Here is a 13,809-nt window from a genome sequence, read left to right as displayed (position 1 = left end):
TTTTTATTGTTGGAGTCTTGTTGATTCTCTATGAATAATTTCTATTTGATGGTACTGTGTAGAATTAATACCCACTAGGGATATGTTAATAAAACTATAAATGCATAGTGTAATATAGAATAGCAAGATTTTTTTGTGAACAATTTATATAGAAAAGTAAGTTGTTTTTTAAGTGTTAGGCACATTTCTTTTAGGAACTTAAAATGTTATAAGAGTTTTTTAAACATTCAATATTTTTAATTATAAGAAACATTTGTTACTAGAGCCAATTATTTCAGGTGTTCTAACTGGAGTATTGATTTTATTACCTCATATACCTCTAGAATGCCACATGTTCTGTTGGAGATAAAATTGCACAATAAATGTCAAGTCTCTGTTAAGTGTTTTTGCATCTTTCTCCAATTCATTGAAGAAGCTTTTCTGTGTTGTTTTGGTTTTTTGGGTGTGTTTTGTTTTGTTTGAAAAGAACTTTATGTCCCCTGAAGCTAAGGCTTTTCTACTTGTCTCTGAATGCCAAGAAAATATTGTATACTTAAAATGCAAGTAAAAGATACTCAAGTTCTGTCAGGGAACAGATCAAAAATCATCCCAAAAAAAATCATTCGATCTCGAGACTGAGAGGGACAAGCAGTGATAATGGAGCGTGGCATGGAAGCCGAGACGACTTCTGCCCCGTGTTTTGTACTTTCTCACTGCACACATGACCCGTTTCCTATGCAACGGCACCCTTGTATTGGGGAGGGAAAATCCTACAACTGTTACTTATGACCTTTAAAAATGAACAATTGTTGATTGTTTATGGTTTTCGAACAGTAATCTGAGTACAAAATCAAAATAGTTATGGCTAAATAAAGTGGCATGGTTGTGGCTTCCCACGTTTAGTTATTGCATAAAACATGAATCTGACATATCAGTCATTATAGGATGATAAAATGGAGCAAATGTCATTTCATAAATCAGACTAAGAAAAACTAAAAACACTGGTTTCATTTTAGGGAAAATCTAAAGAGATGAAGAGAAGAAGTGAGTTGGGGGAAATTGGAGGGGGAGACAAACCGTGAGAGACTGTGGACTGAGAAACACAGGGTTTTGGAGGGGAAGAGGGTGGGGGCGGCGTGAGCCTGGTGCTGGGTATTACGGAGGGCACGTATCGCATGGAGCAGTGGGTATGGTGCATAAACAATGAATTTTGGAACACTGAAAAAAAATTTAAAAAAAATTTTTTTTAAGATTTTATTTATTTATTTGACAGAGAGAGATCACAAGTAGACAAAGAGGCAGGCGGAGAGGGAGAGAGGGAAGCAGGCTCCCTGCCAAGCAAAGAGCCCGATGCGGGACTCGATCCCAGGACCCTGAGATCATGACCTGAGCCGAAGGCAGCGGCTTAACCCACTGAGCCACCCAGGCGCCCAAAAAATAAAATTTTTTAAAAGAGAGAAAAAAAATAAGGATATGATTTTTTTATCACTAGAAGATGCAACATTTCAACCAGGTGTTTGGATGAAACAGTAATTTGATCCAAATAATTTCAGTTTCCATTGGAATATCAATTAAAATGGAAGTTAAATTATTTTATTATTCTAAAGCATTAAAGGAAGATCATTAAATAACTAGGGTTCTTAAATATTTACAAATATTCAAATGTTCTCAAATATTTTGAGTATTTACCCCAGACACACAAGGTAAAACTTTAGATTTAAATACTTGAAAAAGTATTAGGAACAAATTCATCCAGGTTGCAAAAATTCAAAAATCAATTGTATTTCTACACACCAGCAACAGACAACTGAAAATGAATTTAAGGACAATTCCATTTACAATAATTTTGGAAAGAATAATATACTTAAGAACAAATTTAATAAGTGCTAGACCTGTACACTGAAAACTACAAAACATCATGGAAGGAATTTAAAAGATCTAAATGATAATGGAATGCAAATTTAATATAATATGAAGATGGCAATACTCCTGGAAATGATCTACAGATTTATTGCAATTCCTATCCAAATCCCACAGAATTCTTTGCAGAAATTGAGAAGCTGATCCTAAAATTCATATGAAAATGCAAGGGACCCCAGATAGCCAACAGATAGACATCCTTACATTTACGTTCAATTGGTTTTTAACAAAATGCCAAGACAATTGAATGGGGAAAGAATAGTCTTTTTAATAAATGGTGGTGAAACCACATGATCTCCTTGTCAGAAAGAATGCAGTTGGGGGCATGTGGGTGGCTCAGTCTATTAAATGTCCGACTTAGTTGTGGCTCAGATTATGATCTCAGAGTCATGGGATTGAGCCCTACGTCAGGGTTTGAGCTCAGGGCAGAATCTGTTTGTCCCTCTCCCTCTGCACTTCCCCCCACTCACATGTATTTTCTCTCAAAATACATCTTATTAAAAATGCAGTTGGAGGGGTGTTTGGCTGGCTCAGTCGGTAGAGTATGCAACTTTTGATCTTGGGGTCATGAGTTCGAGCCTCATGTTGGGAGTAGAGAATACTTAATTAAAAAAGAATGTAGGGACGCCTGGGTGGCTCAGTTGGTTAAGCAGCTGCCTTCGGCTCAGGTCATGATCCCAGCATCCTGGGATCGAGTCCCACATCGGGCTCCTTGCTTGGCAGCGAGCCTGCTTCTCCCTCTGCCTCTGCCTGCCACTCTGTCTGCCTGTGCTTGCTTTCGCTCGCTCTCTCTCTCTGACAAATAAATAAATAAAATCTTTAAAAATAAATAAATAAATAAATAAAAAATAAAAAAGAATGTAGTTGGACCTCTACCTCAAAACCATATGCAAAAAATAAATCAAGGGGCGCCTGGGTGGCTCAGTGGGTTAAGCCGCTGCCTTCGGCTCAGGTCATGATCCCAGGTCCTGGGTTCAAGCCCCACATCGGGCTTTCTGCTCAGCAGGGAGCCTGCTTCCTCCTCTCTCTCTGCCTGCCTCTCTGCCTACTTGTGATTTCTCTCTGTCAAATAAATAAATAAAATCTTTAAAAAATAAATAAATAAATCAAAATGGATGATAGACCTAAAGGAAAGAGCTAAAATTGTAGAACTTTTAGAAGAAAACATAGTATTAAATCTTCATGATCTTGGATTAGGAAATAGCATCTTCAGTATGAAACCCAAAAACATAAGCAACATCAAAAACAATAGATTAACTGGACTTCATTACTTCTTCATTACTTTTGTGCTTCAGAGAACACAACGAAGAACGAAAAGATGACCCACAAAACTAGGAGAAAATCTTTGCAAATCATACAACCTGTTGAGAGACTTGTAGTCAGAATATATAGAACTCATAACTCAACAATAAAGACATAGCCCAATTAAAAGTGGGCAAAGAATGGATACACATTCTCCAAGCAAGATGTGTAAATGGCCAATAAGCTCACGAAAAGATGCTCAACACCCTTAGTCAGTAGGTAAATGTAAATCAAACCACAATGAAACACTACTTCACTAAGATAGCTACAGTGCAAATGACAAATGTTGACAAGGATATAGAGCTACTGAAACCTTAATACCTTGCTGGTAGGAATGTAAAATGGTACAGTCATTTTGAAAGATAGTCTGGCAGTTGCTTGAAATATTAATAGAGTCAACATGTGACCCAGCAATTCTAGTCAGAGGTATATACTTAAGAGAATTAAAAACGTTGTATACAGATGTTCACATTATCCTTGATAATGGCCAAAAGGTGGGAACAGCTCCAATGTCTGTCAATTGATGAATGGATAAACAAAACGTGGCATTAAAAATAATTTTTTTAAACGGTGTAATGTGTAGCCACACAACGAAATATTATTCAGCCATAGAGAGGGAGTGAAACAGCAACACCTCCTACAACAGGAATGGACCCAGGAAGAATGAAAGAAGCCAGACAAAGAAGGCCACAAGTCTAGGGTTCCATTTATAGGAACTATTCTGAATAGTCAAAATACCAGGTCGATCAATTTTAAAGATTTTTTTAAATTTATTTTTTATTTATTTCTTTATTCATTTTTAGGTCGGTCAATTTTAGAGTATGCTGCTCAGCACACGGTTTACATAATGAAGGAAGCAAACATATCGTATTACAATCCCTATAAGGTTGATTATCCTTCACACAGTAGATGTACGGAGAGCCCAGCGTGCCTGGCCCTGTATCAAGTATCACGTCCCAAGAACCAAAGTAGTAGTACCACCCGTGGCTGGATCCCTATTTGAGGGAAAATGACAAAGACCCACTATGAATTATAAGAAACCCCCAAGTTCCACCGAGCAACTTGTGCCTCCGAATAAAGCTATATTCAGAAAGCTTACTCTGGCACAAAACGAGAGACCGGGCCCCTGAGCCCGTTGTCTCTGTCTTATGGAGATGGTTCGATCTGACGACCTCTGTCAAAGTACATGCGTTCAGGGGAAGTTTGGTTTGCATGGGATTTATGGTACTCCCGAGACTTTGTGGAATTAGTCTTGTTTTCTCTTTTCCTCCTCCTCCCCCCTTTCAAGCTGCTGTGCAGACCTCACATAGACACAGTCCCTGTGGTACATGCCTGGGGTTTCAGGCAGTCCGTTGGCAAGCAGATGGCCCCGTCCGTTTGAGGAGTGTTTAATAAAGATGTTTGGTAAGAAGGTCTGGGCAGGATGGACTGCAGCTCTGAGGGAGAGGGCAGTGTCCAGACCCAGCGCCCTCAGGGGGTTGTCAGTAGCCTGGAAGGGGAGGCCGAGTGAGTGGTTGGCGGCACTGGGATTAGAGAGGGCTGGGTGGGGAAGGCTCCTCACCAGGAAACACGACCCCCACATAAGAAGCACCGTTAGAGTTGGCAGTGCCCGCGGGGAGGGAGCCGGAGGAATCAGCACCCTGATCTCCCTCCTTTTTTCCATCTCCTGCTGCTGCTCCCTTCTAGCTGATAGCATCCGAAATCCAGAAGGCAGGGAACCCATTTTTGTCCACCCAAGTCAGCATCCTGGGACACTGAGCCGGTGGAGAAAGGGAAGGTGAGAGGCACAACGGCTATAATCACAGAGACTAGTCTGATGGCCCTAAGAGCTCTTTGGTTCCACCTCATGGGAATCCTGAGAGCTGATGTCTTTCCGTAAATGACCTCGTAATTCTTAGCAAATTGGAATAGTTGATATTTACTTAGTACGTTAGTTAAGTGTTTGACTGACATGATCACACGGAGTCTTCTTCATGAGTCTATGAGGTAAAGTAACATTGTCCCCACTCTACGGAGGAGTAAACTGACACTTAGAAGTTCCCAAGATTACAGAGCTAGTCGAGCGGATTGGTGAGGCCAAAGCACCATTCCAGGCAGTCCGAACGCATGTAAGAAGCAAAGGCCTTACCTAGTTCAGTAAAACTCATCTTTGAAGGTAGTATCTGGAAGCTTTCTGAGACTGAGTGAAAAAATTGCATCAATGAGGGTAAGACAGCAACTATCTCTTACCTCTACCAAGCTTGGCTAGTCAAACTATAAACTTGCTCTACTCGGTCTGAGAAGACCGCCGCATGAAACCCTGAAAAGAAGGCACAGACGAATATTAGTGCAATTCTGGGTCCTCGGTGAGGCTGGGCTCTGCTTCCATCCTAAATCTCATTAGAGACACAGAGTCTCTGCTAACAGCCTTCTGGATTCATTGGTCTTGATGTTGAAGAAACAATGCTTCAGTCAATCAGTCATCAATAAGGTGGCATGAAATACGTCTAAAATAGAATCTGAGTCTTTGTACTTACCAAATGTCAAATTTTAATAAATTGGCTTATGCAGTGGTTTTGAAATCCAGCTTTCAAGAGAAACGCTCGTTCTCATTTCCCAAAAATGTTATAGACCAGCTTGATCCTGATCTTTTTTTGCTTTCTTTAGTCATAAAAATCAAAATTCATCAAAACATAAAAATATTAAAGAATACCACTAATGAAAATGAAATATAACAAACAGTAGGCTATGTGGTTGAAGAGCAGTACAGGGGCCAGAACAAGGAACGATAAATACTGGCAGTTTTTTAAAACCTAGGGTCCTCTTCCCAGCAACGAGTGATGAAAAACAGAGACTCTCCAGCTTCTGCCTGATTCTGAGGAGAAATTCAGGCCGTGGGGAGATAGGAGGACAGAGGTATGAAATGTCTTCTACTCTGTATTTATTTATTTATTTTTTTTTTGTATTAATGACAATGATTCATTCTCCTTCCTGGCAACACAGAAGCATTTTCAATTCAATTGGGGGAAAAAAAAAAAAAACAAACATAATAATGTGTTTGACTGTGGGTTGTATTGTGTTTTCTATTAGCATTTCGTGCTAAATAATTACCCTTTTGGTTTCTGGTGTATTTTTGGATAGACTGGTTTTCTGTGGCTGAAGAAGGATGTCAAAGCCAAAACTAGGTACGTGATATATGAAATGTATGATAGCTCTGGAATTCGTAAAGACTGGGAACTCTGTCACATTCCTCTTTAGGGATATTTAATGGGGAAAATTATCATCAATCTCCAAGGAACCATAAACAGTTGCTTAATGAAGAAGGGTCTAATCCTGGTGAAAAGTATAAAACAAGCCTTTTCCCTGAAATCTCATTAATAATTGAGAAGTTAGTTACAGATAGAAGGAATTTAAAGATCTTCTGATCAAATAGGCAATCACCATCACTTAAGGAAAAGTAAGGCCCAGAAAATTCTACTAGCACAAGTTCATGCACGTATTTACTAGCAGTGCCTAAATGAATATCAAAATAATGCATTGCCCTAGAATCGTGGTTTTACAACCACTTGTGCACATTTCTTACTGGGGTCTCCCTTTTTTGCCTTGGCTGCCAGGAAGCTCAGTGTTAACTTGTATCTCCATTGTATGTTCCCACAGCTCAGCTTTTCTGATATGCTTATTCTCTAGTACCGTCAACCATCTTTTCTATTCTTGTCTTTGCATTTATCTTTGAAAGTTTATTGTAACAGTGCTTTATTATAAAAAGCTATCTCTGTCTGAAAATAGGTGAATTCCACATAGAAAGTATATTAGAATGCTTCCTGGAATATCAATAGTAGTGTTCAAAATCTAACTTCAGAAATAGGACACCTCCTCTACCCCTTCCTGTCACCATTGCCCCTGTGCCTGCCCCACATTCACAAAAATATTGCAGACTCTTTTTCAACTTATCCACAGGATCTGTCTTCTCAACCTTGATGTCACTTCCTCATCAAGGTTCTGTCCCCTCTGCCTGCAATGAGGGTAAGAACCTGACAGATGAGGTAAAGTGAGGCACTTGCCCAGAGGTACAGACGTGTGATGTCCAGAAGACCTGATTTCTTCCCTCTCTGGGATCCTACCTACAAGCCTTTGAGTAGAGCACACTCAAGTGTCTGTTGTCTGACAGGAGCTGGAAGTAACTTCCGGAGAACCAGCTGTGGTTTTAAGCTACCAAGATCTCAGGTTTAATTTGTAAGTGCAGCATAACTTAGTCTATGGTTGACTCATATTACAAGAGTGACTCTAACACTTTTGAGTCAGGACCCCTCTGAGAATCCTATAAAAACCATAATCCTATAAAAAAAATCCCATAAAAACTCTCCCTAGATGAATAGACACTCAGGATTTTCCAGGACATTCCCAGGGATCCTTGAATCACCTAAAGCTTATCTGTGGTCTCAGTGTTAAGAACTCTTAATCTAGAACCTTCTCTCCTGCTCAGAACCACCTTTTCCTTGATAGCTTATCTTACAGTTCTTCATCTGAGAGCACTTGTTGGCTACCTAGGAAAGACTTTGGAGTTAAACATATTGCTCTAAAATATTAAAATGAAATGGCTAATTTATTAGTCTGGAAAGGGAGTATTAGAAAGACAAATGGATGAGCCATTTTCAAAATGAAAATTCCAGGGGGCACCTGGGTGGCTCAGTGGGTTAAAGCCTCTGCCTTCGGCTCGGGTCATGATCCCAGGGTCCTGAGATGGAGCCCCACATGGGGCTCTCTGCTCAGCAGGGAGCCTGCTTCCTCCTCTCTCTGCCTGCCTCTCTGCCTACTTATGATCTCTGTCTGTCAAATAAATAAATAAAATCTTTAAAAAAAAAAAAAAGAAAATTCCACTATTAAAAAAGCATTGTGCCACATCATTATTGAAACAAAGCAGGTTTGCTCCCCCGTGAGACCCTAAAAATGAATGGATGAACCCTCTCAAAATTCTGCCACGCTTCAGTCTGGCGGGTTCTTTAATATTAAAAACTTGATGGTATACTAATGAAAATATTTCTAAAGGAATATTTTTGAAGGACAATTATTCTGTGCCAGAAACAATCCTTCCCATTTTGTTAGCCAGACAAACCTGCCCATCTACATTGCAGGCAGGCTCGCGCGGCAGACTCAGCTGCCCACATCATTCCCCACATGGCCCTGACCTCCCTCCCTCCTCTTGCTCTAATCAGAAAGGCAAATGGAGCCGTTTGAGTGCCTCTACTCTGTGCAGCCGTATCTGTTCAGCGAGCAGATGTTTCTATTGCCTAGGTACTAAGTGCCTACCATGAAATACTCAGAGAGAATATTTCAAATCCGGCCACTCAAATCCGTTCCTAAAATAAAGCTACTTTTACAAACAAGTAACCAGATAATGATCCAATGCTTTTAAAAATCGTCACTTTTTGTCTCTTCCCGCTCTGGTTCTTACCCAACAACTAACAAAAACTAGCTTTAGTTCCATCTCCCTTTTGAGCTATCTGAAGCCAAACGCCCCTTTAGTTTCATGTTTCCTTTTCTTTTTCTTGTTCCTTTTTTTCTTTTGTAAGCATGTAGTGTGTGGTATGGGCTAGACCCAGGTGAGCCGTCAGTCCTAGGCCCTGCCTGGGGTGTCCAGTTCCCTCAGACCAGAGAAAAGATAGGCTATGAAGCAAGAGAACTGTGATCCTTTGAGGACCACATGACGGCAGCTTTCCCACCAGTGGCAGCTGGGCACTGGGCTCCAGCCCGCAGACTGTGATTGGAGGGAATCGGTAATTGTCCCTGCGAGATCTGGTCTTGTGAGACAGGGAAGTGGGTTCCCGAGGCACCTGGCGTGGCTCAGTTTCTCCAGGACACAGATCACGATGAATGTGGTAGGATCTGGGTGTGCCCCTTACATGCTGTGGGTCACATGGGTTAGAGTTAGAGTATAGAGTTGTCCACACCCGGGATGCCTGGCTGGCTCAGTCGGCGGAGCATCTGACTTTTGGTTTTGGGTCAGATCATGATCTCTGGATCCTGGCATGGAGCCCCGCCTTGGGCGCCACACTCAGCACGGAGTCTGCTTGGGGTTCTCTCTCTGTCCCCTCCCCACTCACACATACTCTCTCTCTCTCTAAAATAAATAAAATTTTTTTTATAAAAGTTGTCCACACCCATTTGTTAATGGAGTGCCTGAAGTGTTTTCTTCTGAAATCCTATGGTTAAAGCCTGCGTTAAAACAAAAATCCCTAGTTGAATCTTTACTCTTAAAAATTATTGTTCTTTTAGCAGAGGGGAAAGGAAAGAATGAGTAACTTTCAAAATAATTGCAGGAGACAGCCCTTCCTACTCAAGAGACTACACTAGAAATATCTTGTGAAAAAGAAATTGCTTGGGTCCGAGCATGCTAAAGTTGAAAAAACCGTTTTATTACTCAACTGTATTACTTATTGTCAACTTCTGGCTCAGTGGCTTTGTGATAGTTTCAAAGTCTTCGGTCTGCTTGGTAAAAGAAAAAATAGCTATTCCCACTGAATTTGTGGATAACAGTGAAAAGCCACACGAACATCCTGGAAATTTGAAAGGAAAACAAGCGGCATCACCGTGGTAATAATAATACCCAGGGTGCGGTGGGGGTGGCCAATGTCATCCTGTTATCTAACAGGTCATGCTGTTGCTTCCATAGAACTTAGGACGACATTATAATTACATATTTCTGGGATTCTTTGTATCATTTGTACCCCTCAGAAGAGTTTTAGCTCTATGATGTCAGAGGACACAATTAATTTTTTTTTTTTTTTGCCTTTTTGTATTTTCTTAACCTAGCGCAGTAGCTGGCATATTGTATGGAGCTCCAAAATAGTTTTTAACATGTTAGTGTCCTGTGCTTATATATATGTATATACATAGATGAGGAACACAGCAAAAAGCTTGCAAAGATTTGAAGAGATTTGTGGAAAATAACTTAAGTTGTCCTAACCGTGGTTGGTGAGGCAATGGCGTACAGCCGCAGTGTTGGTTGCTTATGCCTTCTCGTCCCACTCCCTCATTGCAGAGAATCTAGGCATGGTCCCACCTGTGATGGAGAGTGAAGACAGACAGGAAGACACTCAAGAAATCATCCTGTGTACCTTCCCTGTCATTTGAAGAGAATACGTTTTGGCTAAATAGGCATGCAAAAATTTCAATGTCAATCGTATGCACAAATGGTGAACACATAGGTTTAGTTCCCAAATTAGTCTACACACCCAAGAAGCTAGAATGCCCATATGCACACAAGACAGCAATGTCTGGGCATTCAATGAAATGCACAAGCCTTGGAAGACCCGAACTCGGATGGAAGTCCAGCGCCAGGACATACCAGGTGAGTCACTTTGGGCAAGTCATTTAAAGCTCTCTGAGTTTTCATTTCCTGATTTGTAAAATGATAGCTACCTCTTTGAGTTCAAATAAGAATTAAAGCTGACATCTTATTGTGTTTTGTCTCTTCTTTGTTCCTTGTTTACTGCCTTGTTTTGGATTATTTATTATGATTCCATTTTATCTTCATTCTTGGATTGTTATTAGCTGTACCTCTTGGTCTGTGTGCATGTGCATGCTAGCGGTTGCTCGATGATTTACGATCTACATCTTTAACTTATCACAGTCTGCCTTAACATAAAGTCATACCACTTATGAACAGTGCAAGGATCTTACAACAAGACCCCTCCATTCTCTCTTCCTGTCCTTCTGACTATTGCTGTCATCTATTTTAATTCTATGTTTTATGAGTTTTTAATTTGATTCCATTTTGGTCAAAGAACATACTTTTGTAAGATACAAATCTTTTTTATCTTTTATTGACGTGTGTTTTATGGCCAAGCATATGGTGTTTCTTGGTAAATATTCCAAGTGCACTTCGAAAGAGTGTGCATTTTGTTTTGGGGTGGAAGGTCCTAGAAATGTCAAGTAGGTCAGGTTAGTTGATAGTGTCATTCACATCTTCTATATACTTACTCGTTTTGGTTCTCCTTCTAGTTGATTATTGTGAGAGGGGTGCTGTGTGAGTTTATCTGTTTCTCCTTCCAGTTCTATCAGTTTTCTCCGTGTATTTTGAAGCTCTGCTTTTAGATACATAAATGCTTGGATTATTTTGACCTCTTGGAGTATTTACCCTTTTGTCATTAAGAAATAACTTTCATTATCCTTGCTGATAATTTTTATTCTGGAGTCTATGTTGTCTGATATTAATATGCCTATTCCAACTTTCTTTTGGTTGGTGTTACTGTGATATAGCTCATCCCATCCTATTACACTTCACCTATAGGAATCTTTATAATTACAATGGATTTCTCATTGGCATCATATAGCTGGGTCTTACTTTTTTTTTTTAAGATTTTATTTATTTATTTGACAGAGATCACAAGTAGGCAGAGAGGCAGGCAGAGAGAGAGAGGAAGGGAAGCAGGCTCCCCGCTGAACAGAGAGCCCGATGTGGGGCTCGATCCCAGAACCCTGGGATCATGACCTGAGCCGAAGGCAGAGGCTTTAACCCACTGAGCCACCCAGACACCCCTGGGTCTTACTTTTTTATCTAATGAGACAATCTCTGCCTTTCATGGAAATATTTAGACCATTTTACATTTATTGTGATCATCGATATAGTTCAGTTTAAATCTACCATATTGCTATTGGTTTTTCTGTCTCATCCCTTATTTTTTTTTCCTTTCTGCTGTTTGTGTATCCTTTATAATTCCATTTCATGTCTTTTGTAAGCTTATTAGCTGTACCTCTTTGTTTTCTTTTTTTAAGTTTGCTTAACAGGTTAGAGTATGTATCTTCAACTTATCACAATCTGCCTTCAGGTAATGTAATTTCTCTGCAGGTGTAAGAACCTCATAATAGGATACTGTTTCTTCTCTGCTAGTATTTGTGCTTTTGTTGCTATATATTTTATTTTTTATTTAAAGTTAATTAACATATAGTGTATTATTAGTTTCAGAGGTACAGTTTAGTGATTCGTCAGTTTCATATAACACCCAGTGCTCATTCCATCAAATGTCCTTAATGCCCATCACCCAATTACCCCTTCCCCTCACCCCCCTCCCCTCCAGCAACCCTCAGTTTGTTTCCTAGAGTTAAGAGTCATCTTATGGTTTGTCCCCTCTCTGATTTCATTTTATTTTATTTTTTCTTACCTTCCCTTCTTGCTATATATTTTAATTCTACATTTGATATACACCCTGTAACACAATATATAATTATTTTTACTTTAAACCATCAACTATCCCTTAATTTTAAAAATAAGGGAACATTTTTATATTTGCTCACTTTTTTCAGTGCTTGTCATTCCTTTCTGTAGATCCGGATTTCCATCTGTTTTCGTGTTCCTCTGCCTGTAGGACTTGCTCTGAATTCTCTTGTAGTGGAGGCCTGCTGCTTGAAGAATTCTTCCAGCTTTGTGTGTCTAAAAGCTTCTTTATTTCACTTTTATTTTTATAAGAGATTTTTACTGTGTATAGAATTCTAGGTTGAGGGGCACCTGGGTGGCTCAGTGGATTAAGCCTCTGCCTTTGGCTCTAGGTTATGATCTCCGGGTTCTGGGATCGAGCCCTGCGTCAGGCTCTCTGCTCGGCAGGGAGCCTGCTTCCTCCTCTCTCTCTCTCTCTCTGCCTGCCTCTCTGCCTACTGTGATCTCTGTCTGTCAAATAAATAAAGTCTTAAAAAATTTAAAAAAAAAAAGAATTCTAGGTTGAGAATTTTTTTCTGTTAGCATTTTAAAGATGTCTGCCCATTTTCTTCTGGCTTGCATAGTTTCTGATGTGAAGTTTTCTATATTTCTTATTTAAGTATCTCCAATCTAAAGATCTTTGTATATATGTGTCCTTCCCTCCTCCCCACCTCCGATATTTTTAAAGATTCGTTATCACTGTTTTTTCAAGTTTGATTATGACACGACTTGGTATAGTTTATTTATTCTACTTGGGGTTTGTTAAACTAATTGGATCTCTGGGTTTTTTTCATCATATTTGGAAATTTTTTCAGGCATTTTTCAAACATATTTCTATCCTCCTTTCTTTCTCCTCTCTCCTCTGGCACTCCAAGTCCATGTTATAGAAGGCAAAATAATGGCTCCCTGAAGATGTCTACATCCTAACCCCCATGATCTGTGAATATGTTATGTTACATGACATGGGGTACCTTAAGAAGGGAGATGAACCTCGATTATCTTGGTGGGCCCAATGTAATCACAAGGATCTTTAGATGTGGAAAGGGAAAACCAAAAATAAAAACTGGACAAGGGAGCATAAGAGAGAGTCAGAGGGGTAGATGTGAAGGTCTGACTCACTGTTGCTGGTTCTGAAGCTGGAGTAAGGAGACCATGAGCCAAGAACTACAGGTGGCCTCTAGAAGCTTGGAAAGGCAAAGAAAGGATTCTAGAGCCTCCAGAAAGAAATGCAGCCCTGTCAACACCAGTAGACCTTAGCTAGACTTCTAACCTAACTTCTAACTTCTACAGTAAGGTAATAGATTTGTATTGCTTTAGGCCTCTGAGATTGTGGTAATTAGTTAGAGCAGCCACAGCAAACTCATACAAACATATATTAGGATGCCTGATAATTGTCCCAGGGGTCACATGGATTCTGTTTATTTTTCTCTCCCTGT

This window comes from Lutra lutra, chromosome 2, assembly GCF_902655055.1.
Source record: "Lutra lutra chromosome 2, mLutLut1.2, whole genome shotgun sequence".
NCBI lineage: Eukaryota > Metazoa > Chordata > Mammalia > Carnivora > Mustelidae > Lutra > Lutra lutra.
The sequence above is the reverse complement of the archived record's forward strand: the minus strand, read 5'-3'. Positions refer to the sequence as shown.